General features: G+C 59.8%; 1 pseudogene; it reads left to right on the forward strand.

Moving 5' to 3' along the window:
• The first annotated feature begins 222 nt into the window (after window positions 1–222).
• Window positions 223–16,936, forward strand: part of LOC128826719 (immunoglobulin superfamily member 1-like) — a 35,752-nt pseudogene continuing 19,038 nt past the window's right edge.

A 16,936-nucleotide genomic window follows, 5' to 3' on the forward strand; every position in this document is an offset into this window, starting at 1 on the left:
GGGTGTGGCGGGGAGATGACTTTGCTCTGACCGTGGTAGATTTGGGCTGGAGATTGCAGAAAAACCATCTGATGGGAAGAAAGGGGCCGAGCGCATCACGGGCTTCCTGGGGCTGCAGCCCCCGGCACAGTTCCTCATTCCGCTCGCACTCGGGCCTCAGACTCGGTGGAGCTCAGCACCAGGGTGTTGGTGGCAGCGCTGAGGGGCCCCCACTGCCCCGTCATGGTGTCTGCTCTCACCGTCCTCCTCCTCGGTGAGTACCAGAGACAGCCAGGGCGCATGCCCAGGATCTGAGACCAGGGCGTGTGCCCATGGGTGTGTGTGTGTGACACTAGAGCAGAGGTGGGCAAACTATGAATGGGGGTAGGGGTCCTGGGGGGCAGTCAGGAAGGAGCAGGAGTTGGATGGGGTGGCGGGGGGGCAGTCAGGGGCAGGAGTTCTGGGGGCTGTCAGGGGACAGGGAACGGGGGGGGGAGTTGGATGGGGCAGGAGTCCCAGGGCGGTCGCCAGGGGGTGAGAAGCAGGAGGGGTCGGATAGGGGGCAGGGCCAGGCCATACCTGGCTGTTTTGGGAGGCACAGCCTCCGCTAATCGGCCCACCATACAATTTTGGAAACCTGATGCAGTCCTCACCACAAAAAGTTTGCCCACCCCTGGACCAGGGTGTGTGCCCATGGGGGGGATCTGAGACCAGGGTGTGTGCCCATGGGGGGGATCTGAGACCAGGGTGTGTGCCCATGGGGGGATCTGAGGCCAGGGTATGTGCCCATGGGAGGGATCTGAGGCCAGGGTGTGGGATCCAGTGGCTCTGGGATCTGGTCCCTAACCTGCCGTCTCCTCTCCAGGCTGCTGGCTGGCCAGGCAGAGTGGGGTGTCAGGAGGTGAGTATCCATGGGGTGGGATATGGGGGAATGTTACCATTAAGGATGGTGGGGAAGGGACAGGGAACAGAGAGCCAAACCCTGAACCGTTACCCCAACCTCACACTAACCCCCTCAACCGCTGTTCCCAGGTCAAAGGGAGTCCCACATCCTGCCGTGCAGGACCCAAAATATGTGCCCCCCCCCAACCAGACCCAGCCAGGCTTAAAAAAACGTCCCAACAAACCACTGCCTGCTCCTCTTCTAGAGAGTGGGAATCTAGAGTGCCCAGACTCTCTGCAAGAGAGATAATCTTGATTAGCCCTGGGAAACCAAGATCAGAATCCAGCCCTGCCCCCAGGGGTGACTCCAGATTGGCACCGGTGGGGGCGGGGTGGAGCTGAGATCAAAACCCAGCCCTGCTTCCTGTGTAGTCAGGGGTGACTCCGGATTGACCCCGGGGGGGCTGAGATCAGAGCCTGACAGGCGGGTGTTGTTCACAGAGGCGGTGGATCTGACAGGCTCTGCTCACCCTGATGTGTATTTCTAGGGTTACCATACGTCTGGATTTTCCCGGACATGTCCGGCTTTTTGGTCCTCAAATCCCCGTCTGGGGGGAATTGCCAAAGAGCTGAACATGTCCGGGAAAATGCTTTGCCGGCATCCCTGTCCCCTGCTTACCTTAGAGCGGCTCCAGCGGCTGCTGCTGCTCCCCCCAGACACCTCAGCTCTGTGTAGCTGAAGAGCCGAGCTGCCCGAGTGCTACCGGCTTCATGGTTTGCCGGGCAGCCTCCAGACCCTGTGCCCCCGGCTGGGCGCTTCCCCTCCAAGGCTCCGGCTGCACTGGGGAAGTGCCCGGCTGGGGACGCAGGGTCTGGAGGTCTGGGGGCTGCCCGGCAAACCGTGAAGCTGGTAGCGCTCGGGCAGCTGTTTCGCGTGGCTGGGAGGGGGGAGGAGGGGGAATGCGGGACGCTCAGGGGAGGGGGTGGAGTTGGGGCAGGGACTTTGGGGAAGAGGTTGGAATGGGGGTGGAGTTGGGAAGGGGCAGGGCCGGGGCTCCGTGGAGTGTCCTCTTTTTTAAATGTTTTAATATGGTAACCCTAGTATTTCCAGGGGCTGTGAGGACAGGGCAGTTTCTGGACACCTCGGGAATGGGTGGGGGCAGGACAGATAGACAGACACCAACGGGGCAGGGGCTGGCCCCCACCCCACTGAACTCCTGGTTCTTTTTTAATCCAGAGAGAAAGTTTCCCAAGCCCTCCCTGTCTGTGAGCCCCCGGGGGGTGACTGAGCTGGGGGAAAACGTCACGTTCCAGTGTGTGGGGGAGCAGCGAGGCATGAGGTTTGTTCTGAGTAAAAATGGAGCCTATAAAAAGATTCAGGACCCTTCTGGGAGTGAGGCCATATTTCCCATCCCCAGCGTGGGACCGGACGACAGCGGAATCTACACCTGCCAGTATCACACCAAATCACAAACAACTGACTGGTCAGAGCCCAGCGACCCCGTGGAGCTGGTGGTACCAGGTGAGGGGGCGACCTCCCTCCAGCCCCACACCGAGCCGGACCTTTGGGGGGGTCTCCACCATGCTCAGAACCAGGGCCCAGCCATGGAGCAGGGAGTGAGTCACTGGGGGTTTCAGCCTCCCCGCCCTGAGCACCGGAAATGATGCCCAGGCTGGATCAGACAGCACCCCCTACTGAGCCCCCCGCCCTGCAGCCCGCTGCCCCCTTGTGCTATAAATCCCCCAAATCTTGCTGGCTCTGACCCCACTTGATTCCCCTGGGCCCCCCGACATCCTCCCCATAAAATTTTCTGCTGCCTCCGCCCTGTGGTGTCCCAGCCCCTTGGGCGCCGCCTGGGGTGGGAGGGTGTCACGGAGTATTGGGGGACCCAGGGCCCTGCACCCCCGGCTTCCTGCGATTCACCATGACTCTCAGCCAGCCAGTAAAGCAGAAGGTTTATTCGGATGACAGGAATACAGTCCAAGACAGGTCTTGCAGGCACAGACAACAGGGCCCCCCTCAGTTAGGTCCAGCTTGGGGTCCCAGGGCATGCCAGCCCACCCCCCTTTGGGGGGTCAGAGCCATCTCTGCCTCCCAGCCATCTCTCCAGCCTGCCTCCAGCCCTCCGCTTTCAGCGACCCCTCCCACAGCCTTTGTTCAGTTTCCCGGGCCCCGGAGTCACCTGACCTCCCACCCCCTCCTGGGTTCTCATGTTACAAGCTCAGGTATGTTCCCTCGGGCAGACTCCCATCCCCCGATGCAGACCATCCTAGTCACACTCCCCTGTCAGCATTCCCACACCCCAGCAAGAACAGTCCCAGTTCGTCACATCTCTCCCCCCTGCGAGACCGAACTGAGCAGGGTCACTTTAGCCAGTGACCTGGGGAAGTTCGAACCTACCCCCGTTCCCATGGATGCCCCCGCATCCCTCCCATTCCTTGGTGGGAGTTACACCAGGCCCCTCCAGTTTCACGCCCCCCCTTAGGTCGGGGGTGCTTGATGGCACTCGCAGTTCGCATGTGGGAAGGTTTATGCGGCCTGTGCCCTTTTTCCACCCCCATACCTCTGGGGTATCAACTGGGCTGTGGTCTTCTCCCAGCGCTCCAGTCTGGAGGTCTGTGCTTTGGGCTCTCTTGGTTTAGAGCCGCCCTTTTTACCTTGGCCACCCTCCGAAAAGGCTCCTCTATGCTGGGCGAGGGTCCTAAAGCTGTTTTCCCCTTGTCCCAGGCCTTCCTCCCCCTCTGACAGGGGTCACAGGATCTGCAGTACTGTCGGACAGTAACAAAGCCCCCAGGCCAGTAAAAGCTCCGTAGCAGCCTCTGCTGGGTACGCCAGGTTCCCTGGTGCCCTGAGAGGGGAATGTCATGGGCCCGGCACAGCAGTTGGCGGCGATACTTCTGGGGTACCACCAGCTGCCTCCTGATCCCCCCTGACTCCCTTTTCCCTGGGGGAGCCCATTCTCGGTACAGGAACCCCTTCTCCCACAGGAACCTTTTCCGGCCACCTCGTCCCGTGGTCTGTACCGCATTGAGGTCGGCCAGGTCCCTTATCTTCCGCAAGGAGGGATCTCTCTGCAACTCGGCCTGGAACTCAGCAGCTGGGACAGGGATGGCCACCTGCTCTTTCTCGCCCGCTGGGTCTGAAGCTGCAGCCTCCCTGAGCCGTGTCCCTGGGCGTTCCCTCCCCACCAGGTTAGGGTCCTGCGCCTCAGGCAAGGCACCCCCCCCAAGGCCAGGGCGCAGGGCCCCTCGCCGGCTCTGACTGCGGGTCACAACCAGTGCCTTTTGGGGGTTGCTTGGCCAGTTCTCCAGGTCCCCCCCCATCAATACCTCAGTGGGCAAATACGGGTGTACCCCCACATCCTTGGGGCCCTCCTTGGCCCCCCACTTCAGGTGTACCCTTGCCACGGGCACTTTGACTGGTGTTCCGCCCACCCCCGTCAGGGTCAGGTAGGAGTTGGGCACCACCTGATCTGGGGCCACCACCTCAGGCCGGGCCAGCGTCACCTCTGCGCCCGTATCCCAGTATCCATTGACCTTCCTCCCATCCACCTCCAGGGGAACAAGGTACTCTCTCCGGAGGGACAGCCCCGCGCCCACCGTATAAACCAAAAACCCTGAGTCGGGGGCATCCAGCCCCCTAGAGGAGCTGGCCTGGGGCCCTTCTCTCTCTTGAGCAGTTGATAAGCTGCCAGCCCCTCTTGCGTGAGAAGCCTGCCCCTCGTCCATCTGGGCCTCTACCAAGTTAACCCTATGCGGGTTCGGTCTGCTCAGTCTGTCCTTGAGCTTGGGGCACTGGGCCCGAACGTGGCCTCTTCGGCCGCAGTAATAGCAGCTCATGTCCCGTGGGTCCCCTCGAGCCGGTCGGTTGTCCCTGACGCTGGGCATTCCCCGTGGGAGGGGATTCCCCATATTCCCGCTTTGGGAGGTCCCAGGGTGACTCTCTCTCTGCATCGCGGCGGGCCTGTTCCTTTGGGTCTCCTCCCTGCCACCCCCTGACCGGCTCTTTACCAACTCATCGGCCAGCTGCCCTGTGTGTCGCGGGTTCTCTGGCTTTCGGTCCACCAACCACAGCCTCAGGTCGGATGGGCACCGCTCATACAGTTGCTCCAGTACCAGCAGTTTAATCAGGTCCTCCTTCGTCTGGGCCCCACCAGCCCACTTGCTGGCGTATCTTTCCATGCGGACGGCTAGTTGCAGATATGAGATCTCAGGGGTTTTATCCTGACTCCGGAACCTTTCTCGGTACATCTCAGGAGTCAGCCCAAACTCACGTAGCAGGGCCCTTTTGAATAGTTCGTAGTCCCCTTTCTCTGCCTCTCCCAGTTGGCGGTACAATGCCACGGATTTGGGGTCCAGTAAGGGGGTAAGGACCCGGAGTCTGTCCGCGGGATCAACCCGGTGCAGCTCGCAGGCCGTCTCAAAGGCCTCCAGGAAGTCATCCATGTCCTCCCCCTCTTTGTGTGGGGCCAGGATGCACTTATCAAAGCTCCGTGCAGTCCTGGGTCCCCCCTCACTCACCGCAGCCGGGGGTTCACTGCCCCTCAGTCTCGCCAGTTCCAGTTCACGCTGATGCTGTCTCTCATTCTCCTCCCGTTCATGCTGTCTCTGTCTCTCTTTCTCCTCCCGTTCATGCTGTCTCTGTTGTTCACGATCCTCCAGCTCTCTCAGTTTTAGCTCTTTCTCCCATTCCAGCCAATTCCGCTCCACGGATGCCGAACGTCGCCGGGAGGATCCTCTGCTGGCCGGCGAGCTTCGCCGGGGGGATCCCCTGCTGGCCGGGGGGGCCACAGCGCCTTCGGTATTTGCTGGGCTCCTCCCCACCCTTCCCCTAGGCATAGGAAGGAGGGGTCTCGGGAAGCCCTCAGCAGCCGGCTGACCACTCCCAGCTGGGACAGACACTGGTGCCTGCGCTGCATTTGCCAGGCTGCTTCCCTGAGACACAGGGATCAGTTCATTCGCGCGATATTCCTCCTCCAGCCGGGCAATGAGCTGTGCTTTGGTGAGCCTCCCAATGCACAGCCCCCTCTGCTTGCACAGCTCCACCAGGTCGCTCTTAAGCCGCTTGGCATACATCTTCCTGCTGGCCACTCACCGGCCTGTGTGCTCACAGCTCCCCACAGTTGCCAGGGGGACCCCTAGTGTGCCAGCCCTTCTCGAGGTCACCGCCTCTCTGCCAGGGTCGAGCTGCAGACTCCTCCGCCCCTGGGACCACTCGCTGCGATCCCCCCGGGGGACCCTGTTACTGCAAAAGTCCTTCTCGCTGGTCACACACTCCCAGGGGTAATAACCGTCTCTCTCTCACTCTTCAGCACGCCTGGTCCCCGTCAATCCCCCTTCGTTTTACTGCTCCCCAGTCACTTACTGCAGGAAGCGCCGTCCACGGGGTGCAGTAGATCCCACCGCTGCCACCAGTTGTCACGGAGTATTGGGGGACCCAGGGCCCTGCACCCCCGGCTTCCTGTGATTCACCATGACTCTCAGCCAGCCAGTAAAGCAGAAGGTTTATTTGGATGACAGGAATACAGTCCAAGACAGGTCTTGCAGGCACAGACAACAGGGCCCCCCCTCAGTTAGGTCCAGCTTGGGGTCCCAGGGCATGCCAGCCCACCCCCCTTTGGGGGGTCAGAGCCATCTCTGCCTCCCAGCCATCTCTCCAGCCTGCTTCCAGCACTCCGCTCTCAGCGACCCCTCCCACAGCCTTTGTTCAGTTTCCCGGGCCCCGGAGTCACCTGACCTCCCACCCCCTCCTGGATTCTCATGTTACAAGCTCAGGTATGTTCCCTTGGGCAGACTCCCATCCTCCGATGCAGACCATCCTAGTCACACTCCCCTGTCAGCATTCCCACACCCCAGCAAGAACAGTCCCAGTTCGTCACAGAGGGGCTGGAGGGGAACAGACCAGCCACTCCCGGCACTCACAGCTACTGCTGTTTCCCAGGTGGATCGGAATTGCCGGCACCTCCGGGTCTGACCAGCCCCATCATCGCCGGGGTGAGCGCGGCGGCCACCGTCCTCCTCCTCGTCCTCCTCCTCCTCATGGCCTTCGTCTGCTTCAGAATAACCCGAGCCAGTAAGTGCCCCGTCCAGCGAGGGAAGGGTTAAACATGCCGCTAAGCAGGGTGGGATGGGATCACGGCTTGGATGGGGATCTGTGCCCGTAAAGCCAAGGAGTGTGGGGAGGGGGGGCTCAGCAGGGGGCGCTGCTGCATGTGTAATCCCTGTACACATAGCTGTGCCACCCGAGAGGTGGCCGCGTCTCAGTGCCTCGGCAAGGGTCCCTGTATAATCAGCCGCCGGCACCGTGCTTCTCAGGTACCTGAGGTGACAGAGAGCCGACTGGCCTGGATCACTAACAAGGGAGGATTGGGGACAGGAAAAGCCCCCCTGAGTTAATCTGCCCCTCCCCTAATCCATGCTATGGTGTTGCGCTGACCCCTGCTGGTCCATCCCAGCAGGGATCCAGGTTCAGCAGCAGAGGGGAGCCCCCCAGGCACCCCCATCCCTGCTGCCCTGTGGGGGTGAGTGGCCGGCGCTGGGACCGGGGGATCCCAATTGGCTCATGGGGGATTCTGGTTTGTGTCCCTCTGCAGGAAAAGGAGCCGCACCGAGACCGAGCAGGTAGGAACCTGGCTCCTCCCCCGTCCCGATGGACCTGCCTCAGTCACAGGGCTCCTGGGTTCTGTCCCAGCTCGGGGATGGGGGTGTGACCAGAAGTGGTTAGAGCAGGGAGGTGTGTGTGTGTGTGTGTGTGGGGGGGGTGACCAGAAATCCTGGGTTCTATATCTGCCTCTGGGAGTAGAGTGGGGGCTAGTGGTTAGAGCGGGGCGGGGGTGGGGTCTGGTGGTTGGGACAAGGAGGGTTTAGGGAACTTGGTTCAGTGTGAGGCAGGATGGGAGGCTCTCTGGGTGTGTTGGGGAATCTCCCTGCAGGTGGGGGGATATGACATTTACAAGGGGATTTTCTCTTTTAGCACCAGTCCTATGGGGGCCGTAAAGGCACCGGCTCAGCAAGACCCCGTCTGTGAGTAACTCACCCAAGTGGGAATCAGGGTGGGGCAGGACCCTAGGGAGGGGCATGGGTGGAGCCCCCACAAAAGGTGCAGGGTCTGATTTACAGCTGCTGCTGGGCGGGGCTAAGGAGAGGGCCCCAGAGGTAGCCGGTGTCAGCTGAGAGTGTTGGACTCCCAGGAGCTCCCTGGGGCCACCCTCCCTTCCCGCGCTGGTTCCCCACCCACTCCTGGCTCCCAGCCCCCTGCTCTAACCACTAGTCTAGACCCCACTCCCCTCCTGAGCCAGGGCGAGAACACAGGCTTTCGGACTCCCAGCCCCCCGCCCCCACTGTAACAGACCTCTCTGTGCCTCAGTTTTCCGCTCTGTAACACGGGGCTAATGACCCTGGCCCATGCTGCGGGGTGGGGGAGGGGTGGCTGTGCTGGTCTCTGAGTCCCCTGGCTGGACAGAGGGGTCAGAGCTGGGTGTGGGGTTCTGCTCTGGGCTGGCCGGGGGTGCAGCTCAGCGGGTGTCTCTATTCCACAGATGCCTCCATCGACGAATGGAAAGAGACACAGAACCTGGTAAGTGTCCCCTGTTCTCCCATGGGGCCTGACCCCCAATCCTGACCCACATGGGCTCCAGCAGCCCCCTCACCTCCCTCCAGCCTTTCCTGGCACACTCACTGGTTTGAGGTGGCACTAGCATAGCTGGGGGGGAGCAGGGGAAGCGGCCGCTCCCCCACTGAGCACATATCCAAAAGTGGCGCTGATTCATGGGTGCTCCAAAATTCGGTGGGTGGGTGCAGAGCACCCACCGGCAGCACCCCACCCCACCCCCCATCCCCAGCTCACCTCCGCTCCGCCTCCTCCCCTGAACGCGCCACCCTGCTCTGCTTCTCCACCCCCCCCTGCTTCCCGCGAATCAGCTGTTCACGCGGGAAGCCTGGGAGGGCGAAGAAGCAAGTGGCGGCGCGCTCAGGCCCAGGGAGGTGGAGGCGGAGCAGAGGTGAGCTGGGGCGGCGAGTGCAGCGCCGGCTCTAACTTCTTTGCCACTGCCCCGAGCAAAAAAAAAAAGCGAGGGGGTGCGGCCGGAGGAGCGAGGTGCAAGGGGGGTGCAGTGCGGCTGAAGGAGTTAAGGGGGCGGCGCGGCATGGCCAGAGGAGCGAGGGGGGGCGCAGCATGGCTGCAGCGCGGCCGGAAGAGCCAAGGGGGAGGCGTGGCTGGAGGAGGAGCCAATGGGGGGCGTGGCCAGAGGAGGAGCCAAGGGGGGGCACCTTTTTTACGTGTTTGCTCCCCCTGCTCTTAGAACCTGGCTACGCCACTGTGTGGGGGTTGGGCTGCTGGGAGGGGGGTGGGCTTATGGGATCGCTGTGTGTGTGTGTGTGTGTGTGTGTGTGTGTGTGTGTGTGTGTGTGTGCATATCCTGTGTTTTCTGTGTATTGGGGTGTTGGTGGACTCAGACCCCCCCCCCTCCCGTGACTCTCTCCCCTCCCAACCCCAGGAGCCCGACCCCGGCGCCGACGGACTCACCTACGCCGAGCTGGACCGTCAGGTGCTGCAGGGCAAGCCGGCGGAGCCGGCCCCTGCCCCCGAGCCTGCCCAGCCCAGAATGTACGCCATGATCAACATGCGCCGGGGGGCCCCGCAGTGAGATTCCCCCACAGCCATGGGGCGCTAGCCCCCAGGGGGGCGACACTCCCTTGCAGTGCCAAACCCAGAGAATTCTGCTTCTAGGGAAGATTTATGGGGGACGCTGCCCTCCTGCCACTGCAGCCCCCTTCCCCTCGAGTTGCTGTCCCCCTGCCCCCCAGACCCACATGTGGGGACCAGTGTGGAGGACTCAGCACAGGAAGGGGGAGGGGATGCACTGAAGTGGCTGTTTATATTATTTTGCATCCTGTTAATCTCCAGCTTTGTAATAAACACAGACCCACAAACCAGCCCAACCTGGGCACCCCACACCCCACCTGTGCCCATGCCGGGAATGTGTGTAACACCTGGGGGAGATGGGGTCAGGTGCGTGGGCTGGTTATACAGGGACCCCTCACCTGGCACTGGGATGCGGTCACCTCTGGGGTTTGGGGGCTGAATATACAGAGAACCCTCTACCAGTGCTGGGATGCGGCCCCTCTGGGGTGGGGCACTGGTTATACAGGGACCCCTCACCCAGCACTGGGTTGTAGCCCCTCTGGGGAAGGACATCAGTTGGGCAAGGTGTCGGGGTTCACACCCTGACTCTGGGTGAAGCTGCAGAAGGCTCTGATGCCCATGACCAATTGGTGCCGGCTGTTTACATCCTCTCCATGGGGTCATTCCTTCCCCGCTGTGCTGGGGGATCCATCGCCGTGAGCCGGGCTGGGGGGGCAAAGAGGAAGTGATCCCTGGGCGGTGCCCATATGAAAGATTGCGGGGGTCATCACCCTGTGACTCCAATGTTCCCTTTCTCGGGACCCCAGGCCGGACAACATGGGCACACAGAGAGCCTCACAGCGAATCCCCCACTTGAGACTTCCCCGCAAGGGCCTGGGCCCCACCCCCAGGCCCTGCCTCTTGGGCAACATAGGAATTGCCACTTGCTGGGAGCAGTGTGGGGGCTAGGACACAGAGCGGGGCAGTTCTAAATCCCCCCTGCAGAGAGTGGGGGGGGGGGCTGTTTTCCTTTGAATGAGGCTTTCTTGCCGTTCAGCGGTGTGCGGAAGAGGAGTCCCCTCAGCTCCACCATCCTGGCCCCTACACAAGATTCTCCTCCCCCCTGAGATCCTGGTCCCTGCATGAGATTCCTCCCCCCCAAGATCCTGGCCCCTGCAACCTCCGGACCCACAGATTGGCCTGGAAAGACACGACTGACCCACATCCATCTGCCCCTGGGCGCTCCGAGGTCGTCTGTCTCCCCGATGCCTCAGTTTCCCTTAACTCCTGCTTAAAGAGCCCCCCTGAGCCTGCTCGTCCTCACCTGTAACACTCTGTACATCGGGGGAACACCCGGCGCCCCCATGTTCATCCTTGTAATATGATTGTGTGGGATCCACTGCAGAGTTTGTCACGTCAGGTGTCTTCGGAAGGCTCATGATGCACTGAGCATGGTTGTTACAGTGATGTTATAGTGGTGTTATAGGTTGTAATTTCACGTATATAGTTATGAGGCTGAAAATGTGTCCTCGTGGCTTAAAACAAGCCCAGACAAAAACTCTTCTGAAGCAGTTCACACCTCATCAGGGCCTGTGTGGGACAAACCCAGCCCAGCCTCACAGGAACAAAGGTCGCTGGCCTAGGCAGCAACAAAGGATCTGTTGGACTCTCAAGTCACCCCCCTTTGGTCAGTTTGGGACGGCAATGAGGTAATGCTCACCTGACTCCAAAGGGGGGGGGGGGCAAAGCCAAGAGGGAAGAAAAGACATGATAAAAGGGAGAGTAGTTTGCCATGCTCTCTCTCTTCCACCTCCATCTCTAGCAGGGTTTCTCAAACTGGGGGTCGGAATGCCTCAGGGGGTCGCGAGGTGATTACATGGGGGGCCATGAGCTGTCAGCCTCCACCCCAAACTCCACTTTGCCTCCAGCATTTATAATGGTGTTAAATATATAAAAAAGTGTTTTTAATGTATAAGGGGGGGTCACACTCAGAGGCTTGCTATGTGAAAGGGGTCCCCAGTACAAAAGTATGAGAACCACTGATCTACAGACACCACCACCAACAACCTTTTATGTACTTGAAAACTGTTATGTCCCATCTCAGTCTTCTCTTCTCCAGATTAAACAAACCCAATTTTTTCAATCTTCCTTCATAGGTCATGTTTTATAGACTTTTAAACATTTTTGTTGCTCTTCTCTGGACTTTCTCCAATTTCTCCACATCTTTCCTGAAATGTGGCGCCCAGAACTGGAGATAATACTCCAGTTGAGGCCTAATCAGCACGGAGTAGAGCAGAAGAATGACTGCTCATGTCTTGCTTATGTGATACAGCATGGCCAGAGGGCAGCAGGAGTGGGTTAGAAGGGAGCCTTATTCCCTGTACAGGGAAGAAAGTTTGCTATAGATTAATTAAAGCACCTGAAGCCAATTAGAGCACCTGAAGCCAGTCACCTGATAAAACCCCCTGCTTAAATCAGACAGGGGAGGAGCTGGAGTACAGAGGATTGGTGTTGGAGCAGAGAGTAGTTTGGCGGGTAGCAGAGGAAAGTTTGGAGAGGTATTGTGGTGGGCTAAGAAGATCTTAGGTAAAGGGCTACCTGGCTTGTGCAGAGGGAGGGTAGGAAGCCCCTACAAGCTGAAGGGCAGGAGAGGGAAGTAGGCCAGGGGAAGGAGCTACTAGTTCAAGTGCTATCCCTCGGGCCCCTGGGCTGGGACCTGGAGTAGAGTGTGGGCATGGGTCCCTCCTTCTCCACTCCCCTCCTCTAGGACACTAGTGGGGTAGTTTCAGGGCAAGAAATGGTGCCCTGAATCCCCCTTCCCAGAAGAGAGAGCACAAGACCCCATCATAGTAGTGCTGGCAATCTGCCACACTTACAACACTCCTGCCAATATATCCCAGAATTGTATTTGTGTTTCTGTGTGGGGTGTTTTTTTTTTTTTTTTTGTTTTTTTTTTTTTTTTTTTTTTGCAACAGTGTTACACTGTTGACTCATATTTAGCTTGTGATCCACTATGACCCCCAGATCCCTTTCTGCCGTACTCCTTCCTAGACAGTCATTTCCCATTTTGTATGTGTGCAACTGGTTGTTCCTTCCTAAGTGGAGTACTTTGCATTCATCCTTATTGAATTTCATCCTCTTTACTTCAGACCATTTCTCCAGTTTGTCCTGATCATTTTGAATTTTAATCCTGTCCTCCAAAGCACTTGCAGCCCCTCCCAGCTTGGTATTGTCCGCAGACTTTCTAAGTGTATGCTCTATGCCATGATCTAAATCATTGATGAAGATATTGAACAGAACCAGACCTCATTGAGTAACGGCCTTACTCTGTCCTGGGTCTTTCTCTTGTTTCTAATATATTTGTAGAATGTTTCCTTTTATGTCCCTAGCTAGTTCAATCTCATTTTGTGCCTTGGCTTTTCTAATTTTGTCCCTACTTACTTGTGTTACTTGTTTATATTCATCCTTTGTAATTTGACTGAGTTTCCACTTTTTGTAGGACTCTTTTTTTTTTTTTTTTTTTTTTTTGAGTTTTAGATCATTGAAGATCTCCTGGTGAAGCCAGGGTGGTCTCTTGCCGTACTTCCTGTCTTTCCTACGCAGCGGGATAGTTTGCTCTTGTGCCCTTAATAATGTCTCTTTGAAAAACTGCTAATGTCTTCAATTGTTTTTCACCTTAGACTTGCTTCCCATGGAATTTTACTTCACCAACATCGTCTGCCTGGTGCTGGGCATGGCGTCCTGGGGCTGATTCTGGCTGAGGCCTATTACAGCTGCCTGAGGGGGGTGCCCTAGGTGAGGTGACTCCCCCCTTCTGTGCCCCTTGCTGCCCCAGGGGCTGGGTCCAGGGCAATATAGGCCCCTCTAACTCACCGTCTCCCTACACTCCCAGGAGCCTGGACCCAGCAGTGCAGGGAAAAGAATCTCCCCAGCGACCAGCCACTACACAAAACCTCCTGCCCCCAAACACCCCAGCTTGGGAGAAACCCCTCCCCCCAGACAGCAGCACCCCAGGATTGAACCCCCAATGCCGTGAGCACCAGCCCCCATGGGGTGAGCACCAGCTAGAGGAGCTGCTCCTGGGCTGGACATGTTGGGCTCCCCGCGGAGCAGCCCCTGGAGGGTGCCAGGATACCACTTGCTGGCCCAGTCAGGCTGGTCTCTGCCCAGGGCTGTCAGGGGGGAGCAGGGCCATAGCAGGGCTCAGCATGGGGAGGGCACCGCCTGCGTCTGTGGGGAGCCCAGAGCACTAAGGGGGCCGGGCACTAGATAACTAAACCCTTCCCGGCTGGATTCCCAGCAACATCCGCTCTGCTCCCTTTCCTTAGGGCCAGACACCTGGCATTTCACAGCCACGGTCACCCCACCTACCTGCCACCCGCCCCTTTGCAGCCAGCTCCTGCCTGGGGGTCCCCATTGAGTCTAAACCAGCTGCCCCCAGTTACAGCCTCCCCCCCAGACACCTGCCATCGTCCCCTGTCCACCCAGGGCCGCACTGGGCGGGGTGTGTTTGGCCCTAGCACTTTCCAATGGGCGGCTGGGTAGTTAAATCCCCCAGGACCACCAGGGCTCATTGCCCTGCCCCGAGCTGGGCCCCCCCATTCTGCAGAATCCCAGTGCCCCAAGACAGAGCCCCCGGCCCCCCTGTGTGTGGGGACGCTGCGTCTGACCCTGGCGCTGGAATAACGGCACTGCCTCCCCGGTGTCTGTCCCCCTCCTCTCTCTGCAGTGGGGTCCCCCAGCCCCTTTTCTTCCCCCCTTTCTCCCTAGACCTCCCCCCATCCTGTATTTCTATTGCACAAACCCCCAGAGCTTCCTTCTCCCCTGGCCCCCAAATCTCCCCACTCCAGGGGGGGCTGTGATACCGGAGCCTCCAAATGTCCCCTCATGGGGGGTTCAGCCGACGAAGGTGAGTGAGAAGTTCAGGCAGCATCACGAGAACCTGGATGAATGAATGTTGGGGGGGGGAAAAGTTTGAGACAGAAAGACGGGATTAGTCCAACCCGAGTGGCTGCCGGGCTGGGACCTGCCTGGGACACGGGCGAAGTAGGGGAGCAGAAATCCATGACCCAAAATTGGGGTGTTGGAAACGAGGCCTCATTGGTGGATTAAATACTGTGGGGATGGGCTGTGCCCACCACCCTTTAGGGCCTTGAAGAAAGACTCGCTGCCACCACCAGTCCCCTGGACCCCCTGGGCTGTCTGGACCCTGCTCCGTGGAGACGTCCTGAGCAGAGCGGCCGGAGAGAGGGACCCTGACACCATTGCCCCTCCCCCAGCTGAACCCCCAACCCAGGAGGAAACAGGGTTGGACTTTACCAGCAGCTGCGCCCCCAGCCTGTGTTTAACCCTGTGCAGTGTGGGGCTGGGGCATGTTCCACGAACACAACAGGGCACAGAGTGATTTAGCTTCTGGTCTCCCCCCCCACCCCATGGCAGGCATTTGGGGGCAGCCGGCTGGGGGGAGCTGGGAGTTTGGGGGAGGTAGGTGGCAGCTGTCAGGAGGGGGGTTGAGGGGGCCGGGATGGGGGACAGGAGTTTGAGGGCAGACAGGCTCCCCCAGAAGGTCAGGGCTGAGGGGGGTGTAGGATTGTTGGGGTGTCTGAGGGGGGAGGGGCAGATGGTACCAGCTGGGAGGGAGCTGCCATTTCCACCCCTCAGTAGGCTCCCCTCTCACTGCCCCCTCCTGCTCCCCCCCTCAGTCCTGGGTCCCCACTTTCTTCCCCTCAGTCTCCTGCCCCCACACTCCCCTCTGCCCCATATTCCCTGCTCCATAATGACCCACCCATGCCTCACCATCCCCTCCCCTTTTCCTCCTTTCTGCCCCTCCAGATACTCCCCCTACGTTCCCAGCCCCCCAATGCCCTTTTCTGACCCCCCTTCTCTGCTCCCACACTTTGCCATATAGCCCCCACCCTGTAGATCTGAAGTGGGGGGAGCATGATTGTTTCCTGCCAAAAGCCCTGCAGAGCCAGGCGGGGGGAGGGAGAGGGGATGGAGATGCCCCCATGGCCATGGGGCAGGTTCAGCCTGAAACACACACAGGGGGACCCTACTCATCCCAAATCCCCCCTTCCCTCCCCTCTTACTGTCCTGCCGAGTCCTCCCCTCCCCCACCTCACCCCCGGCCTGTCTTCTAATGGCCCCCACATCCCCTCAGCCTCCCTCCCTGCTGGGGACAGGCCAGGTGGGAGATGGGCTTATGGGGGGGCAGGGAGGGGAGGAAGTGAGCATGAGGGGGGAGCAAGCTGGGGGGGGTCTTTCCCATGTAACTCCCCCTACAGAGCAAAGTGGGGGGCAGGATTGTTTTCACACTAACTCCCAGTTAAGATGGGGCAGCTCCAGTGTGGGGGGAGGGGTTGGGGGAGACAACAACCCCCCATGGCCATGGGGCGGGATCAAGACATGGGAGTTGGGGGCACAGGCTGGGGGTCAGTCTAGGGTCCGAGAAACCGGAGGGCTCGTTCCCATGCAGCCATCGCCCCACCCCGACAGTCTGGCCATCTTAGCCAGGGGGCAGCATGGCTGCCCAGTGAGGGGTGCAGGGGGTGCTGGGGTGGCCATGTTAACTGAGGGCCACCAGGGGTCCCTTCCCTACAACAGGGAGGTCAGGGGCATGAGGGGATGGGACGTGGGGCATGAGGGGCACAACGGGGTGAAGGGACATGGGATGGGGCAGCACTAGGAGGGTGGGGAGCTGATGGGGGGGGGGGGATGTGAGGGAACTACAGGCTGCGGGGATAGAACAGGGGGGACAGCCAGGGACATGAGGGGACGCAGGTCAGGGAGCAGAACGGGGGGCTGAGGGGCCCAATGTGTGAACGTCAGGGGTGGGGGGGTGAAGAGCAAATGAGATGGGGAGCCAGAGCTGGGACATCTGCCGGGGGGGGGGGGGGGAGTTTAACTTGAGCTCTGTCCCTGTGATCTTCCCCCTCCCCTTTCTGGGGGGCTGGTCGGCTCCCTCCTCCGTGTCCCTTTCGCAGCATCCTGGGGTTGGAGAGGGAAGCTTGGCTTGGCTGTCGGCCCCTGTGAGCTCTGACCTAGGCCCTGAGCTGCATGGATCCACTTCCCTTGGGAAGGGACACGGGGCTTTTCACCTCTAAGGGGCTGGCTCTGATCTGTGTCCTTTTCTCTAAGCACCAGACCCCACCCCACAAGCAGAGCCAGGGAGAGAACCCAGGAGTCCTGGCTCCCAGCCCCTCCCTGCCCCAATCATTAGACCCCATTCACCTCCCAGAGTCGGGGTATATAACAGGGTAGGTGCCGGGCATCAGGTTCACACAGAGTTTCACTGGCAGTAGCAGAAACAGGAAGCGAGCGCCGGCTCTGGTCAGACTTCCCCTTTCATGGCTTTATCAGCTGCTCCTTTAACCACTCAGGATCTAAATTTACCCATTTCTCGCACCCTCATGGGGGGCCGGAAACCACAACCCCTCCTAACCTCCCACCCAT

Source organism: Malaclemys terrapin, chromosome 20 (genome assembly GCF_027887155.1).
Source record: "Malaclemys terrapin pileata isolate rMalTer1 chromosome 20, rMalTer1.hap1, whole genome shotgun sequence".
NCBI classification, from domain to species: domain Eukaryota; kingdom Metazoa; phylum Chordata; order Testudines; family Emydidae; genus Malaclemys; species Malaclemys terrapin.